This window comes from Bos indicus x Bos taurus, chromosome 12, assembly GCF_003369695.1.
Source record: "Bos indicus x Bos taurus breed Angus x Brahman F1 hybrid chromosome 12, Bos_hybrid_MaternalHap_v2.0, whole genome shotgun sequence".
NCBI classification, from domain to species: Eukaryota; Metazoa; Chordata; class Mammalia; order Artiodactyla; family Bovidae; genus Bos; species Bos indicus x Bos taurus.
The window spans coordinates 41054912-41077026 of NC_040087.1; positions in this window are offsets into that span (position 1 = coordinate 41054912).

The window sequence follows — 22115 nt, forward strand, 5'->3', positions numbered from 1 at the left end:
AATCCCCCAGTTGTGTCCAACTCTTTGTGACCCCATGGACTGCAGCACATCTGTTGAAACTTGCTCAAACTCATGTCCATTGAGTCAGTGATGCCATCCAACCATCTCATCCTCCTCACCTCTTCTCCTCTGGCCTTCAATCTTTGTCAGCATCAGGGTCTTCTATAATGAGTCAGCTTTTGGCATCAGGTGGTCAAAGTATTGGACCTTCAGCTTCAAAATCAGTCCTTCCAGTGAATATTCAGTATTGATTTCCTTTAGGATTAACTAATTGGATCCCCTTCCAGTCCAAAGGACTCTCAAACATCTTATCCAACACCACAGTTCAAAAGCATCAATTCTTCAGTGCTCAACCTTCTTTATGGTCTAACTCTCACATCCATACATGGCACTGCAAAAAACCATAGCTTTGACTAGATGGACCTTTGCTGGTAAAGTAGTGTCTCTGCTTTTTAATATGCTGTTGAGGACTGTGAGAGCTTTGCTTACAAGGAGCAAGTGTCTTTTAATTTCATGGCCGCACTCACCATCTCCAGTGATTTTGGGATACAAGAAAAGAAAGTCTGTTACTGTTTCCATTGTTTCCCCATCTGTTTGCCATAAAGTGAAAGGACTGGATGCCATCGTCTTGGCTTTTTGAATATTTAATTTTAAGCCAGCTTTTTTACTCTCCTCTTTTACTTTCATCAAGAGACTCTTTAGTTCTTTGCTTTCTACTGTAAGGGTGGTGTCATCTGCATATCTGAGGTTATTGATATTTCTCCAAGCATTCTTGTTTCCAGCTTGTGTATCATTCACCCTGGTATTTCACCTGATGTACTCTGCTTATAAATTAAATAAGCAGGGTGACAATATATAGCCTTGATATACTCCTTTTTGAATTTTGAACTAGTCTGATGTTCCATGTCTGGTTCTAACTGTTGCTTATTGACCTGCATTCAGGTTTCTCAGGAGGCAGTGAGATGGTCTGGTATTCCCATCTTTTTAAGAATTTTCCACTGTTTGCTCTGATTCACACACTAAAAGGCTTTAGCGTAGTCAATGAAACAGATGCTTTTCTGGAATTCTCTTGCTTTTTCTATGATCCAATGGATATTAGCAATTTGATATCTGGTTCCTCTGTCTTTTCTAAATCCAGCTTGAACATCTGGAAATTCTTGGTTCATGTACTGTTGAAGGCTAGCTTGGAGAATTTTGAGCATAATTTTGCTATCACGTGAAATGAGTGCAATTGTGTGGGAACTTGAATGTTCTTTCACATTGCCGTACTTTGGGATTGGAATGAAAACTGACCTTTTCCAGTCCTGTGGCCACTGCTGAGTTTTCCAATTTGCTGGCATATTGAGTGCAGCACTTTGACAGCATCATCTTTTAGGGTTTGAAATAGCTCAGCTTGTATTCTATTACCTTCACTCTTGTTGTTCATCTTGATACTTCTTAAGTCCCACTTGACTTTGCATTCCAAGATATCTGGTTCTACATGAGTGATTACAGCATCATGGTTATCTGGGTCATTAAGATCTTTTTTTGTATAGTTCTATATATTCTTGCCACCTCTTCTTAATATCTTCTGCTTTTGTTAGGTCCATGCCATTTCTGTCCTTTATTACATAAAAGTAATTTAAGAAGTAAAATATTATGAAAACATCAATGTGGCTAACATCAAATAATGACCCCCAATAAACGTACTTCTTCATTCTATCATTTCTTATCTCCCTGGGAATCCATCATTGCTACTCTTAGAAAGATTCTATTTCTCTCTTCCTTTTTTTATCTGGACAGTTTTCTTTTGGTAGCTATTCTTAAAGACGACCCACAGTGAACTATATCTCCCAGTTATCAAACTTCTGTGTAGACTCTTCTACATTGAATCTGGAGGGCTGTGTGTTTGTTGCATCCAGTATAATGTAAAAAATAACACTTTTAACAGTTTTAGGTTTATACTTTACAAAAGCCAAAACACTTCCCTTTAAGTAATTTTTGAGAGTTTGAGCTGTTCTGTAAGAACTTTAGCTATTATACTTTAAGAGATCATGTAGAAAAACAATGTTATGTGGCAGCCTGGATGGAAGGGGAGTTTGGAGGAAAATGGATACATGCATATGTTTGGCTGAGTCTCTTTGTTGTTCACCTGAAATGCTGGGAGCCGGCATATTGCATATTGAGTGCATATTGCGTATTGCATATTGAGTGCAGCACTTTCCACAGCATCGTCTTTCAGGATCTGGAATAGCTCAACTGGAATTCTATCACTGCTGGGAGCCAGCGTGAAGAACTCTGCCCATGGCAAAGGTCATGAGGAAGGAGGCTCGGCATACGCAAAGGTGGGATCGAGCCTCAGGAGTTCCCCTGGAAATTCTCGAGCATCTACCCCCAAAACCAGAGTCTGCCTACTTTCTGCTTTCACCTACACCTCTGACTTTACGGGGGGCTGTCCCCGACTACCTCTCTCTGAAAAAAGAGTTAGCTTACAGCTCCAGTTAATAATTCCTGGGTGTGACAGTGTTTCAACCTGCAAACTCCTTTGGAAATCCTCTAGCCTGCCTGAATAGGTTTTTCCCGCCACATGTGATTGTTCAGAGCCTCCCAACTATGAGAGGCAGGAGATGTTCTAAACTGTCTAAACACAGATTCCTTTGAGTAGTTAAAAGATTGATTAGAAATTGTATTGGTGAAGGGTTTTTCACTTATTGGGCCAAAGTTTGCTGCTAAGTCTCCATACCCCTTACCTACTGTGTCCTTGGCAGTGTATTGATTGATATAATGGGTGTATAGAAATGTAAGTAGTAGCCTCAATGTTTGTAACCTTGGACCCTTGAGTTAATTCTTTTCTTGATTGAGCCCACCTCACTTTTGCCCTATAGCAATGCAGCTTTGTCCAATGCTTTTTTGGAGGCTGGCGCCTGACTTTAGAATAATCACCTTTAGAGAAAAATAAGTTTCTTAAAGTGTTAACAGGCCTCCTGGCCAGAAGATGATGTAAATCACCTGAACTTTTGCATATGATAAATTTGAAAGCCTGGCTTCGATTAGGACCAGGAACTGCTGTCCTTGCATGACTCCACCCCTTCCCCCATCATCCTCTATGCACAACTTAAGGTATAAAACTACTTTGGAAAATAAAGTATGCCCCTTTTTTGTTCACCAAAATTTGGTCTCCCCATGTCATGCTTTCTTTCACCTTCTGGCTGAAATTTTCCCTCTGAGGCGGGGAAGCTCGTCAAGCCTACTAATTTTGCCTGGGCTTCTAAGATCTGACCGGCGAGGCCTTAGTGTCTCCTCTCCTTCAGGAGAATGGACATAGGTGACGTTAATTCCCTGCTTTGGAATTTTATTCAGCAGCTTTTCTTCACTGAATTTTCCTACTGAGCTATCCTTATTTCAGCCGCTTTTCTCCACTGAATTTCCTCACTGAGCTATCCTCATTCTATTACTCTTTATATCTTTGATAAATATTTAAATAAATAGGTTGCCTACGCTGTCTCTCCTTTGAATACCCTGGATCAGCCGGGGCTGGACCCCGGCACTGAAACTATCAAAACATTGTTAATTGGCTATATCCCAATACAAAATAAAAAGTTTAAAATTTAAAAAAAAAATGTAAAACAATGTAGGGTGGCCATGTATAGATGGAAGGAAGATAGGAATACACACCTCTTATGGCCCTGAAATTTTTCTGTTGCCTTAGGAAGAGAGTGAATGAAAGAACTCGAAGCTTCTATCCTAATCAAGACCCCCAGATAACTATATCCCCAGGTGATATCTCTTTAGGTCTATGACTGACTATCTCTTTCCATCTTCATTATCTCTGTATCTACCTATCCATCCATCCACCCAATAAGAGAAACTCAACTTACCATTTTCTTTCTTTGTGACTTTATGCAATCTACCTGAACTTCTCAAAGTGTCAATTTCCCTTTTGTTAGAGAATATATTACTGGTACCCATATTACTTTGAATGTACTGGGAACTAAATGAGAAAATTAAATGAAATTAAATTAAACTTAAATGAAAAAATTGTGTTATAGCATGTGCCACAGGTGTTGAATAAAAGGAATTAATGCTCATTTTGTTGATATAATTGTTGTTATTAAGCAAAGAATAATGTATAAAATTCTTTAAAGTTAGAATGATTACAAAGCCTAGGTACTTTTACTTTTAAATACAGTGAAAGATTTATAAATAAGCTATTTATAACACCACCCCTGTCCTTACTCCATGGAAATCACTGACTGTATTTTTTTTTTTTTTCTTCCAATTTTATTTTATTTTTAAACTTTACATAATTGTATTAGTTTTGCCAAATATCAAAATGAATCCGCCACAGGTATACATGTATTTTATACTATGTTTTGTAATGTGCTCTTTATGAGTACCCATTGAAGAAAACATTTTTAGATCTAAATATCAGAAATCATTTTGCTCATTAAGAACAACTAATAAAATCTTTTAAAATTTTGTATAAATTAAAATAAAATTGCTCTTTGCATTGATTGTTAAAAATTTCCAAACCAAGCAGAGGTCTCCTTCAATCAAATAAGTGTACTGGGCTTTGCGACTGGCATTGTGGACTCCAGCCTTGGTCCTGGCTTTATTCAATAAAATCTTACATTAGGAAATTTGTTTCTAAAATTAGCCTGATTTATATCCAGCTCTTATTAAATACTTAATATCTTTATTCTCTAAAATTTAGGAAATGATGGGAATACACAGTCCACTTTGAACACAGTGAATATGAACTTTATTCTATTCCCAGTCCCTGGCTTACAGTAATAACAAAGTCAATATTTACTGAAGGAGTGTAACATAGATCCTGACAGAAAATAGAAAAACTTAAGAAAATTTGAATCAATTGGTTACTACATTTATCTTTTATTTTTATCTTTATTTCCAATTTTTATCTCAATGTTCTCAGGGTTTGGTATTTCTGAATGGTTATTAAAAAAAAAAAAAAACTGCATTTGTATCATGTGCATCATTGTGCTTTCAGAGATTGTGAGCTATGTAAGGTCACATTACACAGATGTGAGTGCATACTAGCAAATCTGTTAATCTAAGAGAGTAGTAATCATTGCAAAGTTTTTATCACTAGAAGGCGGACTCGTTCTGCTTATCATCTTGTATAGTTTTTAAATCTCTGGGTTTGAATGTGACCAAACATAAAATGGTAATGATGACAGCATTTACTTCATGAACATGTGGAAACAATATTTTTTAAATGAATTAATGCATTAACACTTTTAGAACTTAATGAAACTTCAACAAAATATCTCTCCTGTGGTGGTTGTTGCCGTTGGTCTTCAGCATTGCTGGTTGTCAGAAAATGAAGAGCTGCACAGAATAGATCAGTTTGAGGGAAGACACTTATTGTCTAAGGTGGCATTTAGAAATCATTCTAAATTCTTATGTACAACTCACTTCATCAAATCTTTGATTTGCTTTCCACTTTTTGTCTCTAAATGCTCATGATACTTTCATGTTTTGTCCCTTTTTTTTTTGTATTTATATACATACATCTTCATTATTTTATTTTATTTTTTATTCAATGAAATCTATCCCCTTTTCCTATAGTTTTTTGTTGTTTGTTTGTATTTTTGCCTTTGTGTTTAGCAGTATAAGCATTTCTTCAACAGTCACTTTAATTTTCTTTTCTAGAATTTTAATTTTATTTCCTTAAAGATTTATCTACCTCTTTGGAAGAACCAAACAATACATGGCTCACACAGATAAAAGAAAACAATAGTTAAATGGAGACCTATTTTTGTGAAAAATTACAGATATAAATAGTTCAGTGGGATTTTATATTGTTGATTTAAGTTAGAAATTATATACAGACACATGCATAATGTATGTTTGTGTGTTTAATGTATATTTGAAGTAGAGTAATGGCTAAAGCATATGAAGGGCCCATGTGCAATTTCTTCTGAGAAACAATAAAGCCTGTCAGAATTATTTACATTCTCTTCTCACAAAAATAGAAGCATAAGAAGGTATCCTACCCCTGTAGATCTTTGAGTATAAATAGATTTTGTATCAAATTAGTAAATGTACAATAAAGTGAAGCAAAAACACACAATTAATTTTCCAAACAAGTACAGAATGGGAAAACCTGAGGTTTTTGATATTTTGAGCTATAAATAGCATTGCTTTAAACATCTTTAAATATCACTGGAATTTCTCTATCCCTTCCCTAATCCACTTTAAAAAGCTTACGATTATTTCCAAGTGCTCCTTTTACGTAAATTATTTGTACCTTGTATATTATATATGGCTAGTTATATGCATATTAGTTTATGCAGTTTCAGGAACATAGAAAAGCTATTATCATGTTACTGAGGCTATAAATAAATAATAATAGCAGCAGCTTCCTTTTTTAGTGTGTTCTCTTTTCCTTTGTTCATTGATCATGAAAGAATAGTGAAGATCAATTGATGAAATATTTTTAATAAAACAATAAAATAAACAAAAAAATAAAACAATAAAATATATTGTTATATATATTTTTTACCGTTACAGATAAGTTTGAGACATTGCCTTGTTTACATATTCAATGTGAAAACTAATACTAAGTCTCTGGCTTTTAAATGTTTTCTGTGACTTTTGTTGCTTTTTGACAGTTGCAACAGATATTTCACTCATCATGCAATGTAATTGGCATTCTGCCACAGTCACTAAGCCCAGCCACAGATTATTAGCTCTAGGGAACTGCCAGGATGAAGTAAAGCTTTTTCAAACTCCAAGTAATTAACAGAAATGTTTACAAGGGGGAAAAAACTGATATATCAAACTTTCCTTTGAAACATCAGTAGTTGCATTTTGAACTTGTCCTAAATTTGAATATTTCAACAGTTGCACTAGGATTCTATTATAAAAATACCCTCTTATAAACTTTGTCAGCATTTATTCCTTAGCAATCACGTAAATTATATCTATAAAGATACACAGAATGACTTTCTAGAAAATATTATTATATTCTGCATAAGAGTATGAAGTGATGTTGTTAAGGATAATCTGTGAAAGGAATTGTAAATTTTAAAAGACAGACTTTTACAATTCTGGGTTTGGATTACTACCTAAGATAAAACTGGCTAAAGCTGCTCATAACTGTTCATTAGTTGGAGGTTTCTAGATTGACAGATTATTCCTGATCCCTTCAGCCTCATATACCATTTCCATCTTTCTCAATTGACAAAATAATGCAAGTTATCTGACAGCTCTGATTTCTCTTTGGGGTAGGTTAGCTACAATTAAACACAGAGCAAGCACACTGCTCAAAATTTTAATTGATATAACTCATTAAGTAAAAAAAAAAAAATTCATTATTTGAAAATTCTTCAATTTTGTATAAATTAAAATCAATAGAAAATTTCAAGTATTCACAGAGCTTTTGAAGTGTTTGAAAATAAATGTGAGCTTTCTAGTTTAAGTACATGTGAATTTTTGTTTAAGGAAATCCTTCTTATTAAAAAGAAGAAAAAATAAATCTCCTTGAGTCTACATAGGTAAACATATAGGAGTATTTAATATTTGATTTTTATCATTGGAATGTATTTCATTTTTATTTATTTTTACTTTACTTTTTATGGAAGTATAGTTGACCAACAATATTTTCTTAGTTTCAGGTATACAGTAAAGTGATTCAGTTTTAAATTGTTAAACAAAATATTTTACAAATGTACACACAGTCAATGAAGAAATTTCATTTTTATTTAAATTAGACATCTGTAGTAGACATTTTTAATTCACACTCTAGTTGAGTGTTTTCTTCCACATGATAAATAGGTAGATAGATAGAAAATTAAGTCAAAAGGTTTACATGTGGAGGCAATGTGAATTGTTACATATTTACTAAGTTTTTTCTCTAGTTAAGGATTTTACGTATGACCTAAAGTTGGTTGTTTGGTTTTAGTCACGCCCGAGGCCAGGGGCGGCAGCCAGGAGGAGCAACCCCACGATCAAGGAGTACCAGCTGCACGGGCGCAGGAGGGCCAAAAGGAGCAACTCCATGTTCAAGGTCAGGAGGGGTGGCCGTGAGGAGATACTCCTCGTCCAAGGTAAGGAGCAGTGGCTGTGCTTTGCTGGAGCAGCTGAGAAGAGATATGCCACATCTAAGGTAAGAGAAACCCAAATAAGATGGTAGGTGTTGTGAGAGGGCATCAGAGGACAGACACACTGAAACCATGATGACAGAACACTAGCCAATCTGATCACACAGACCACAGCCTTGTCTAACTCAATGAAACTAAGCCATGCCGTGTGGGGCCACCCAAGACGGATGGGTCATGGTGGAGAGGTCTGACAGAATGTGGTCCGCTGGAGAAGGGAATGGCAAACCACTTCAGTACTCTTGCCTTGAGAAGCCCATGAACAGTATGAAAAGGCAAAATGATAGGATACTGAAAGGGGAACTCCCCGGGTTGGTAAGTGCCCAATATGCTACTGGAGATCAGTGGAGAAATAACTCCAGAAAGAAGGAAGGGATGGAGCCAAAGCAAAAAGAATACCCAGTCAAGGAAGCAACTGGTGATAGAAGCAAGGTCCGATGTTGTAAAGAGCAATATTGCATAGGAATCTGGAATGTCAGGTCCATGAATCAAGGCAAATTGGAAGTGGTCAAACAAGAGATGGCAAGAGTGAACGTCAACAATCTAGGAATCAGCGAAATAAAATGGACTGGAATGGGTGAATTTAACTCAGATGACCATTATATCTACTACTGTGGGCAGGAATCCGTTAGAAGAAATGGAGTAGCCATTATGGCCAACAAAAGAGTCCGAAGGGCAGTACTTGGATGCAATCTCAAAAACGACAGAATGATCTCTGTTTGTTTCCAAGGCAAACCATTCAATATCACAGTATCCAAGCCTATGCCCCAACCACTAATGCTGAAGAAGCTGAAGTTGAATGATTCTATGAAGACCTACAAGACCTTTTAGAACTAACACCCAAAAAAGATGTCCTTTTCATTATAGGGGACTGGAATGCAAAAGTAGGAAGTCAAGAAACACCTGGAGTAATAGACAAATTTGACCTTGGAGTACAGAATGAAGCAGGGCAAAGGCTAAGAGAGTTTTGCCAAGAGAACACACTGGTCATAGTAAATACCCACTTCCAACAACACAAGAAAAGACTCTACACATGGACATCACCAGATGGTCAACACCAACATCAGACTGATTTTATTATTTGCAGCCAAAGATGAAGAAGCTCTATACAGTCAGCAAAAACAAGACAACTAATACAATTATGTAAAGTTTAAAAATAAAATAAAATTTAAAAAAAAATGGTTAAAAAAAAAAAAAAAAACAAGACCAGGAGCTGACTGTGGCTCAGATCATGAACTCCTTATTGCCAAATTCAGACTTAAATTGAAGAAAGTGGGGAAAACCACTAGACCATTCAGGTATGGCCTAAATCAAATCCCTAATGATTATATAGTGGAAGTGAGAAATAGATTTAAGGGAATAGATAGAGTGCCTAATAAACTATGGATGGAGGTTCATGGCATTGTACAGGAGACAGGGATCAAGACCATCCCCATGGAAAAGAAATGCAAAAAAGCAAAATGGCTGTCAGAGGAGGACTTACAAATCACTGTGAAAAGAAGAGAAGCAAAAAGAAAGGGAGAAAAGGAAAGATATAAGCATCTGAATGCAGAGTTCCAAAGAATAGCAAGGAGAGACAAGAAAGCCTTCCTCAGTGATCAATGCAAGAAAATAGAGGAAAACAACAGAGTGGGAAAGACGACAGATCTCTTCAAGAAAATTAGAGATACCAAGGGAATAGTTCATACAAAGATGGGCTCGATAAAGGACAGAAAAGGTATGGACCTAACAGAAGCAGGAGATATTAAGAAGAGGTGTCAAGAATACACAGAAGAACTGTACAAAAAAGATCTTCATGACCAAGATAATCACGATGGTGTGATCACTCACCTAGAGCCATACATCCTAGAAAGTGAAGACAAGTGGGTCTTAGAAAGCATCGCTACGAACAAAGCTAGTGGAGGTGATGGAATTTAAGTTGAGCTATTTCAAACCCTGAAAGATGATGCTGTGAAAGTGCTGCACTCAATCTGCCAGCAAATTTGGAAAACTCAGCAGTGGCCACAGGACTGGAAAAGGTCAGTTTTCATTCCAATCCCAAAGAAAGGCAATGCCAAAGAATGCTCAAACTACCGCACAATTGCACTCATCTCACAGGGAAGTAAAGTAATGTTCAAAATTCTCCAAGCCAAGCTTCAGCTATATGTGAACCCTGAACTTCCAGATGTTCAAGCTGGTTTTAGAAAAGGCAGAGGAACCAGAGATCAAATTGCCAACGTCCGCTGGATCATTGAAAAAGCGAAAGAGTTCCAGAAAAACATCTATTTCTGCTTTATTGACTATGCCAAAGCCTTTGACTGTGTGGATCACAATAAACTGTGGAAAATTCTGAAAGAGATGGGAATACCAGACCACCTGACCTGCCTCTTGAAAAACCTATATGCAAGTCATGAAGCAACAGTTAGAACTGGACATGGAACAACAGACTGGTTCCAAATAGGAAAAGGATTACATCAAGGCTGTATATTGTCACCCTGCTTATTTAACTTATATGCAGAGTACATAATGAGAAATGCTGGGCTAGAAGAAGCACAAGCTGGAATCAAGATTGACGGGAAAAATATCAATAACCTCAGATATGCAGATGACACCAAGCTTATGGCAGAAAGTGAAGAAGAACTAAAACGCCTCTTGATGAAAATGAAAGAGGAGAGTGAAAAAGTTGGCTTAAGGCTCAACATTCAGAAAACGAAGAACATGGCATCTGGTCCTGTCACTTCATGTGAAATAGATGGGGAAACAGTGGAAACAGTGTCAGACTTTATTTTTGGGGGCTCCAAAATCACTGCAGATGGTGACTGCAGCCATGAAATTAAAAGAAGCTTACTCCTTAGAAGGAAAGTTATGACCAACCTAGATAGCATATTGAAAAGCAGGGATATTACTTTGTCAACAATAGTCCGTCTAGTCAAGGCTATGGTTTTTCCAGTGGTCATGTATGGATGTCAGAGTTGGACTGTGAAGAAAGCTGAGCCCCAAAGAATTGATGCTTTTGAACTGTGGTGTTGGAGAAGACTCTTGAGAGTCCCTTGGACTGCAAGGAGATCCAACCAGTCCATAATAAATGAGATCAGTCCTGGGTGTTCTTTGGAAGGACTGATGCTGAAGCTGAAACTCCAATACTTTGGCCACCTCATGTGAAGAGTTGACTCATTGGAAAAGACTCTGATGCTGTGAGGGATTTGGGGGAGGAGGAGAAGGGGACGACAGAGGATGAAATGGCTGAATGGCATCACTGACTCGATGGCATGAGTTTGTGTGAACTCCGGGAGCTGTTGATGGACAGGGATGCCTGGTGTGCTGCGATTCATGGGTTCGCAAAGATTCGGACACAACTGAGCGACTGAGCTGAACTGACTGACCCATAATAGTTATATGCTTTTTTTTATTAACTGTATTTCAAACAGGAGGTTCTTTAGTTTATAATCTTAATATTAAAAATGTAAATATAAGTTAAATATAAAATGACGTATCTACTGAAAACATTATTAAAAGACTCAGTTCACTGTTTTCCAGTATATGAAAATACTATTGTAAGGAGAAAGTGATTACTTCATAAATCAAATTACTCAGGAAGATACTAGCATGAATCCCCATAATACTGTTTTAACAGACATTATTCACATCCTCCATTCTTTCATCAAACTTTTGTCAATTTATCGGATTTATTTGTCAAATAATCTGTGCCAGATAATTAGAAACTTTTTTTTTTCAAATTTCCATGTCTTAGATGCATACATCTTACCTGAGAAGTTGCAAATGAATATTAGAGTCCAGATGTCTCATTTACTTATTTATTCCCTTATATGTTATTCATTTATAATTTGTCAGGAGTTTTTTCTAGACCCAGTAGTCATGTATGGATGTGAGAGTTGGACTATAAAGAAAGGTGAGTGCAGAAAAATTCATACTTTTGAACTGTGGTTTTGGAGAAGACTCTTGAGAATCCTTTGGACTGCAAGGAAATCCAACCAGTCCATCCTAAAGGAAAGCAGTCCTGAATATTCATTGGAAGGACTGATGCTGAATCTGAAGCTCCAGTATTTTGGCCACCTGAATCAAAGAATGGACTCATTTGAAAAGACCCTGATACTGGGGAGGATTGAAGGCTGGAGGAGAAGGGCACGACAGAGGATGAGATGATAGGATGGCATCACTGACTTGATGTGAATGATTTTGAGTAAGCTCCGGGAGTTGGTGATAGACAGGGAGGCCTGGCGTGCTGAAGTCCATGGGGTACCAAAGAGTCAGACACAACTGACTGACTGAACTGAACTGAACTTGCTATGAACATTAGCATAGATCAATTTGTCTAAATCTACTGCTGCATTTGGCAATTTAGAAAGCACCAAGAATAATATAAACAATATAAGACAATGCAAAACAACATGACATAATGCAATGGAATAAATTAAAGGAAAGCTTAAATTTTAGGTGAACAAAGAACTTGGATGGGCAGGACACATCAAGTAATGTAGAAACAGGAAGGATCAACTTTGCTGATGGTTGACAAGGTCAGCACCCCAGAGTAAAACTATGATCAACAACAGTGGTTTGTGCATTGATTGTCCACATCTGGTTCAACTCTCCAGCATCCTTTGCCCTACTCAGAGGAAGAGTATTTGCTCAAAATCCTCTAGAGGCTCACTCTGCATTTTGTTGGAAACTAAGGAAAATTCCAAAAGACTCCTGGAACAGAATGCTAAACCATTAGGAGTGACTTGTTCAGCACACACAGCAAACTAAAACTGTTTTATATATATATATATATATATATATATATATATATATATATATATATATATATATCTGGTATAAAATAAGAGACTATTTTAAGAATATTTAACCAAGGATAATAAGCCATACCCTATACCAGGCTTAACTTGCCCACATTGATTGCTTAAAGATATTCTTAATTCAGTGTGTAATTTCTTTCAGCAATGTGTTGGGTGGTTCATTGAAAAGATTGGCTCTGGATAAGGAACTTATGATAGAATAAATATTTGGCATAATTTAAGAGAAAACATTTAAAAATCATTGAGATATGAGAATGCTAGGTTGAATCTGTCAAGAGATACAATAACAGTGATTTAAGAGCACAAATTATGGAGTTACAGCACTTGAGCTCCTTTCAACTCTGTCACATACAAAGTGAGTAACACACTTAACTGTGATCTGAAATGATACTGAAACCATTTGAAGTAGTGTTTGTTAAACTTTGGTCTGATTTAAAGTATCCTAGAAAGATTGCTAAAAATGCTGATTATTGGTTTCTATTATATATTGATTACTAGATCAAGATAAATCTATCATTGGCAACCATACCAAAATTCAAAGAGTACTTATTTGAAATGCTATTTTTTTTAAGAAAAGAAGATCAATTTTGAATTTTTTAAAATCTTCTAAGTCAGTTTCTGAAGGAAGTGCTTCTGGGAAAAGTAGATTATTGTATAAGATTTTAGATTTCTAAAAATATTTATGCATTACAAAGACTCTCTTCAACAATTTATATTACATGTATTCTGTATGCAAAGAACTCAAAATCTACAATTTGAGTGTTTCATACCTTAGCAATTTATTAGATTGAATTATCAATCAATATTAAATAAACCTACTTTGTGAATGCATATTAACATATTTTTAGGCAAAATGGGAGATAGTATATAAATGAGTCAAGCTCATTATTCTTGAGTATTTTACAATTGTGTTGTTTTTAGTAGTAACTCAAAACTTATATTCTATATTTGAAATTTTAAAATAATGCATTTATTCAGTAATCTGAACTAGTCTAGAAAAGATTAGATGCATGCACCCCCAAAGCAAAACATGACAGTGGTCACTGTGATATAACACACACACACACACACACACACACACACATGATGCTTCAAAGATACTAAACTTTACTAACATTTCAGTCATGGATTGATATGGGTGTTCTCTCACGTCCTCTCATATGAAGGTGATGTATCATTTATGGTAAGCAGAAAAGGGTAGAATTTCTCATATTTTGGGGGCATCAGCAATTGTGTCTTCATTTATTCATTGACCCTTCACATATTACAGTTTGTATGTTTCTGTTTATGTGGATTTACATATCTGGCATGTAACTAACATGCAGAAAATCAGTACAAAATATTGATAACTTTTGGCAATGAATCAAAATTAACCATAAGCACAAGGACACAAGAAAATAACAAAGCTGAACATTTTTTTCTGGGATGATTTATCAGCAAAGTTATAACATAAAAACTGACTTTTTTGGTTTGTTACTTAATATGCATGTCTATCTTTTTCTTTAATATTCACATGATGTTTTTAAGTATGATTGAAGAAATAATAGGTTTGCTTTTGTTTCAGTAAGTACATTTTATGAAGAGAGAACTATGAAAGAGTTATGTAGAATAGTTTCCTATTTTACCTTTTTATCTGCAATGATATTTCTGTCACTTATAAAAGCCCTCTTATATTCACATTTAAAAATTATATGCAAAGAATTTTCTAATTTATATAAAAATACTTCAGGGAAATATATGCTCTAAATAAAAATCAAAAGAAGCATTATCAGATCAGATCAGTCTCTCAGTCGTGTCTAACTCTTTGCTACCCCATGAATTGCAGCACGCCAGGCCTCCTTGTCCATCACCAACTCCTGGAGTTCACTCAGACTCACATCCATCAAGTCAGTGATGCCATCCAGCCATCTCATCCACTGTCGTCCCCTTCTCCTCCTGCCCCCAATCCCTCCCAGCATCAGAGTCTTTTCCAATGTGTCAACTCTTCGCATGACGTGGCCAATGTACTGGAGTTTCAGCTTCAGCATCATTCCTTCCAAAGAAATCCCAGGGCTGATCTCCTTCAGAATGGACTGGTTGGATTTCCTTGTAGTCCAAGGGACTTTCAAGAGTTTTCTCCAACACCACAGTTCAAAAGCATCAATTCTTCAGCATTCAGCCTTCTTCACAGTCCAACTCTCACATCCATACATGACCACAGGAAAAACCATAGCCTTGACTAGACGGACCTTTGTTGGCAAAGTAATGTCTCTGTTTTTGAACATGCTATCTAGGTTGGTCATAACTTTCCTTCCAAGGAGTAAATGTCTTTTAATTTCATGGCTGCAGTTACCAATCAAATAAAATTAAAGAGAATAAAAATGTACAAGCAAAACTTTAACAAAAATATTTTCATAATGGTTAGATTGATTTGGAATCTAATCATCATAATTTAGAAAACATAGCTAATAATGTACTTCCATTGATCTGCACATCTGAGGTTGTTGATATTTCTCCCAGCCTTTTCGTACTGTTCAGTGAAAAAGCTGGCTTAAAACTCAACATTCAGAAAATTGGCATCATGGCATCCAGTCCCATCACTTTATGGCAAATAGATGGGCAAGAAGTGGAGAGAATGACAGATTTTATTTTCTTGGGCTCCAAAATCACTGTGGATGGTGACTGCACCCAAGAAATTAAAAAACACTTTCTTCTTGGAAGGAAAGCTCCGATATACCTTGTCAGCATATTAAAAAACAGAGACATCACTTTGCTGACAAAGATCTGTATGGTCAAAGCAGTGGTTTTTCTAGTAGTCATGTACGGATGTGAGAGTTGGAGCAGAAAAAGGCTGAGCAACAAAGAATTGATGCTTTCAAATTGTGGTCCTGGAGAAGACTCTTCAGAGTGCCTTGGACAATAAGGAGATCGAACCAAATAATCCTAAGGAAATCATTCCTGAGTATTCATTGGAAGGACTGATGTTAAAGCTGAAGTGTCAATACTTTGCCCACCTGATGTGAAGAGACTCTGATTGGAAAAGATCCTGATGCTGGGAAAGACTGAGGGTAGGAGGAGAAGTGAGTGCCAGAGGATGAGATGATTGGATAGGATCACCAGCTCAATCAGCGTGAGGTTAAGCACTCCTGGAGAAAGTGAAAGACAGGGAAAGCTGGCATGTTGCAGTCCATAGGTTCACAAAAATTGGACACAACTGAGCAACTGAACAACAACAGCATTTGGATCTACTTATCTGTGAAATCTATTTTTCATTTATATTAACCATTAAATATAATGAACAAAATAAACCTTCAATGTCCAAAGTTTTATGCTAAAACTATTTAAAAAATGAAGCATATTTAATCATGCTGCTATTATTAAATAGAAAAATTGATGGTTAAATGTAGAATGCAATAAGCCACATGATAAACTAAAGATTTAAATTCAATAAGCTTTTTATATAGGAAAATCAAGTACATCTATATAACAGAAAACAAAGTATGTTATATTTTATCTCATTCCTTTTAATTTGTACTTTTATTATTAATAACTTTTATAATGTAAAATATTTTATCACTATATCATAGTATATAATAAATATTTTTATAATAATAATAAATAGACATTTTTAAACCATTTTACTAGTTAGATTAAACATTACAAATCTTGAAGACTAATTCCCACTGGCATAAGCTTCTTAGACTGTGACAATAATTCAATAACCAAATACTATTTGCTATCCCACTCCAGTGTTCTTGCCTGGAGAATCCCAGGGACGGAGGAGCCTGGTGGGCTGCCGTCTCTGGGGTCACACAGAGTCGGACATGACTGAAGCAACTTAGCAGCAGTAGCAGTAGCAGTGGAATCCAAAAAACAAAACAAATAAATTTATATGCAAGATGGAAACAAACACAGGTATAAAAAGCAACCTTGTGGTTACCAAGGGGAGAAGGAAGTAGGATGACAAACTATGGGTATGGGATAAACAGATACAAATTACTATCAATATATATAAAATAGATTAGAAACGAGGCTATACTGAATAACACAGGAAATTATACTCATTGTCTTGTAATAGCCTATTCTAATGGAATAAAATCTGCAAAAATACTGAATCACTATGCCGTACATCTGAAAGTAACACAGTAAGAAAAGCTATACTTCAGTTAAAAGATGAAGCTATTTATTCTAAATTTCAAACTAACAGAAAAAACCATGAGAAAACACACACATTATCTGTATACATTATCTATTTAGTTTTGCAATCATGAATCTTGAAGTTGTGCATGATATAAAATAAATTGTAAAAATGAAATACACATCCCTCTGAACTAAATCATCATGCCTAGATACAGGCATAACACGATGATCAAAAAACTGTTTACATGCATTGTATCTATTTTGAATATTAGTAGATATTGATTAAAAATCACTGCAACATTAGGTGTGAAATATTATTTTAAAATGAAGTGATTTTGATTCTTGGTTATTTCCTACAGGTATATTAAACACAAAGAGGTTTTGGCTAGGCTTCTTAAATTTAATGCAATCAGTAATTAGCACCAGTACCATATAAATAGACACATTTGTGTGCAGAATGTGAGTATATACTCTATTATATTTCACATGTAAGACGTTCTAATAAAATGTTGTTATGAGAAAATGAAACTTGAATTTTAGTCCATGTTCCTGCAAATTCTAAAAAAAATGAAGTTAAAGAACTTCCATCAGTCTATCCATACATAAAATAATATATTATAAGGGAGCTTAGAAAATACAGCTCATTACTTATTTTCTAAATGCTTTACTATGAACCAATGCATAAACACTGACTCTCAATAACATTAATATATTTGCAAATATGAAGGTATACATTCAATAAAGATAGTACAGTATATAATATTATAGCATAATAAATGATACAAAGTAAAGAATATGTGAAGAAAATGAAATAATGTAAAACAAGGTTAAATTTTAAAATCTATATTTGGATGCATATTAAATATGAGGGAAATTTTTTATTTCTAGAAAGAACTATTTTCTCCCCAATTCTTTGTGTGACATGGAAACATCAGACACTATCTCTAATACATACAAATACCCACAGAACATTGAAAAATGACAACAGACATTGTAAAAAGCAACCTGGAAGCAAGGACTATGGTGGACAGTAGAGCATGTGTCAGGGTCATAGGAAAAGTTTCCACAGTTTTTCCTTTCAATAGATACATAGATTCATAAATGAAATCTACTGATTGCTTTTTGTCAGTGCCAGTCTTTAAATGAGAGGGATAACAAATGATACATTTTGTTGATTGCATTTAATCCATGGACATTATGTTTCCAGATAAAGCCTCTATAGACAGTGATCATATCAATTATTCCTTTTGTGGAAAAATATTAAAAGTCCTTGCCACATTTGCAGTAAACTTTGTTCTTCAAAGTAAAGGTTAAATAGCAGTTTATAAAACATGGGTATCATAAAGAGATAATCTTTCATTATCATCCTAAAGTAGAACAGAAAATGAAGAAGAGTCTACAGGAAGCCCATATAAAACCCAGGGAAAGAAACTTGCCTCAGGCACAGCTGTATTTAACACACTGGATGAAGACACACATCAATTCTACCTGTGTGTGTGGTTACACTTTCCATCTAATTTATTTCTCCTCCACTTTAACATTCTTCAAATCCAGGAGAGTGACTATTATAAAAAAGTAAGATGAGGTGAAAAAAGCATCAGCTCTGAAGCTGTATATCATTGAGTTTGAACATCACTTATTAGCTGTATGATGTTAAACAACTCATTAAATCTCCATAAGTTTTTATTCCATTATCATACCTACTTTATAAGTTTTATTGTGATGATAAATATACTAAACCTCTGTACTATGGAATGATAATAACGGTCATTGATGAATGTGTGTTCTCCCAATGAAGACTGTTTAAATGCCTGAAGAAGTTTATATTTTGAAAGAATGCACATTTATATACTACTAGCTTTATATACAACTATAGATATTAAGGAGAATGATTCAAAATGTCTGTATGACAGAGAACTATGAATGATTATTCTAATTAAGATAAAAGAATATAAACTTGTTTTAGTATTCTCATACATGACTGAAGCAAATGCAAAATGATACAGCCACTGTGAAAGATAGTTCAACAAGTTCTCACAAATGTAGGTATAATCTTAACATACAATTTGGTATTTGTGCTCTTGAATATTCACCCAATTAAATTAAAAGCGTGTCCCCACAAAATCATATTCGCAAGTGTTTATATTTTCACTGTGTGTTGTGTGGTCAGTTGCTCAGTTGTGTCCGATGCTGTGACCCTTTGGGAATGCAAGCCACCAGGCTCCTCTGTCCGTGGGATTTTTCAGGCTAGAATACTGGAGTGGGTTGCCATTCCCTTCTCCAAGGGATCTGTGCAATCCAAGAATTGAAACTAGGTCTCCTGCATTGCATTGCAGGTATATTCTTTACCACTGAGCCACTGAGAAATCCCTGCAAGCTTCACTAATACCACATATTGGAAACAACCACAATTTCCTTCAATAGGTTATTGGATAAACAAACATGTGGTATGTGTTCAGAAGAGATCTAATGATTTAAGAATAAAAAGAAATAAGTCTCCAAGCTAAGAAAAAACATGGAGGAAACTGTGTAGCACTGAATGAGAGAAGCCCATCTGAAAAGACTACATAATGTAAAATTCTAACAATATGATATTCTGGAAAAGACAAATTACAGAGACAGAAAAAAAAATATCAGTGATCTCTGTGTGGAAGAAGATGAGTGGGGGATAGTTGAATATGTGAGTTAATAAAGAGTGTGACTCCACTTACTGATATTTGATCCTTCTAGCTTTTATTCTTCATTCCTTTTTCCCTTTCTGTCCACATTTGGACAAGCTGATAAGAAAATTTGGGTGTTCATTCTTTTTAGCAGCATTGAGAATTCAAACCATGAGTCTCTACCTTTGGGAAATTTTCACTTCCTGCCCTACTTTTATTAATAAAGTCCAAGTCAATTTTCATACAGTGCTGTCTCAAATTACTTTCACACCTGTTTGGGATCCACCCTACTCTCCCTACCAAGCCTGATTATGTGCCTAATTAACCTTTGTACAATCTTTTAGTTTGTGTGTGGTATCATCGTTATCATCAGAACCCAAGTTTTGTGGAGATCCATCTGGGCCATGTTCACACCAATTGGTGCTATGAGCAGTTGCTATTTCTGCTGCTTGCCGGTAATATATTCTTTGTGTTACTGCTTAGTGGTTATCTTGCATTTTGAGCTGTGCTGCTTTGTGTTGTGTTTTCTGAGTTTTACCCAGTCTCTGTCTTAAATTGTGTTTGGGGTTTCAAGATTTGGCATGCAGAAGCAAGAATATGAATTTAGGGTCCTCTTTATGGTGGCTGTGTTCATATGTGCTGTCCTAGACCAGTCTTTGTTTTTCAGATTGAACTGAATGTCTTGGTTCCAGAATGAACAGTGGCTGAGGCTAGCTAAGTTCAGGGAAACAAGTCTCCCTTGTGACTGCTGGTTGTGTTTGTCAGCCAGGCATTATCCTCTTTCTGTAGAGTGTTCAGGGGGAAAGAAGATACTGAAGTGATAACACATATTCATTGAGTGATCACTCATGTGCAGCAAAAGGAGCTACTATTTGTTATACAGAGGTCGTATTCGTAAATGCAAATGGTTTACTAAGACTTCTGCTTTACCTTTGTTGCTGCTTCTTCCTATGCCTCTATCACTAGAAATGATCTTGATCTTCATGGCTATCTGGAAAATTACCCATGGCATATTCATAATTACTGTGGCAAATCCAAAGAGTTATTCCACTGATGCCATGGAAAACCCCTAAATCCTGAGTGTTAAGTCCTCAAATTATACTAACTTTTCTAGAAGAAAAAAATTTTATAAATCTGGGCATTGTAGAGTAGAGAGGAATCCCTGAAGTCTAACCTGCCCACCAAACCACCAAAAAATGACTTCATTCAATCGACCGATGACAAATATTTTCAGGTTGTACAGTTGGTTAAATTTTTTGTACATGGCTACTTCAACTTTTGTACAGTGGATATTTCAACTTTTAGATAAAGTTTTAACCATACCTCCAAAGGTCACAGCAAATCTTTACCTGGCTATAAAAAAGAAACTTCAACTGCTTTGTCATCACACACAGTCTTTTCAGGCAAGGTCTTAATCTGATCCAACTTTTTCCAGAAACACAGGTATGACATCACATTGATAGCTTTCTCCTCAGAAGGGATGCATTTCACACTTATTCAAGACACAGAAATACTTAAAAACGATCTTCTAAAATGGGAATAAGCCATTGATTCACACAGTGAAGGTCCATGCCCTCTTGGTTAAATTCCTAAAACCATTTGGTAGAATGAGGGCTGTTCCATCCCTCACACTTGCAAGAAACAATTGACCCTTGTAGCACTCACAATATTAACAACAAATCCAAAATCTTTTAAGCCTTTTTGTGTTCTGGAAGCAAGCTATTCCTTGCTTTAAATTTTTAGTTAGGCCATTTATACTGTTACTTAAAAACTGATTCATCTTGAATGGGGAATCCTACATCAAGTGAAGTGAAAGTGAAGTCGCTCAGTCGTTCGACCCTTAGCAACCCCATGGACTGCAGCCTACCAGGCTCCTCCTTCCATGGGATTTTCCAGGCAAGAGTACTGGAGTGGGGTACCATTGCCTTCTCCTATCCTATATCAAAAGGGTCTAGAATCTGTCCAAATTGCAATTCAATAGGCATTACTATTAGTGTCTCTCAGAGATGGCTTAATTTTAGCAAAGTGGAGGCTCTAGTAACCTCCTCTCAAACCTCTTGGAGTCTCTGAATAATTCATGATTGTTAGAAACTGTCCTTGGCCTTCTAATGTGAAACGCTGTTCTCTGTGGCACCATGCTATATGCCTCTTGATCAACAATTGCTGTCCTCATGCCATGCTCTCCTGGAAATAGAAACTCTCCAAAGCTTTGATCCCTTGAGAACTTGATCCTCCATACACAGCTTCCCACTTAGGCAATATAGCATGCAGCAAGCTTGACACAGCTACCTTGTCCTCCTCATTATAAAATGTGGCCCAACTTGTGTCCTCTGTTATATCTATCTTGCTAGAGGGGTGGTAAGACCTACCCTGCTCTTAGTATGAGCATGAATGCCCGATACCACAATGCTGGAGGAGGGCAGTCCTCTCTCAGA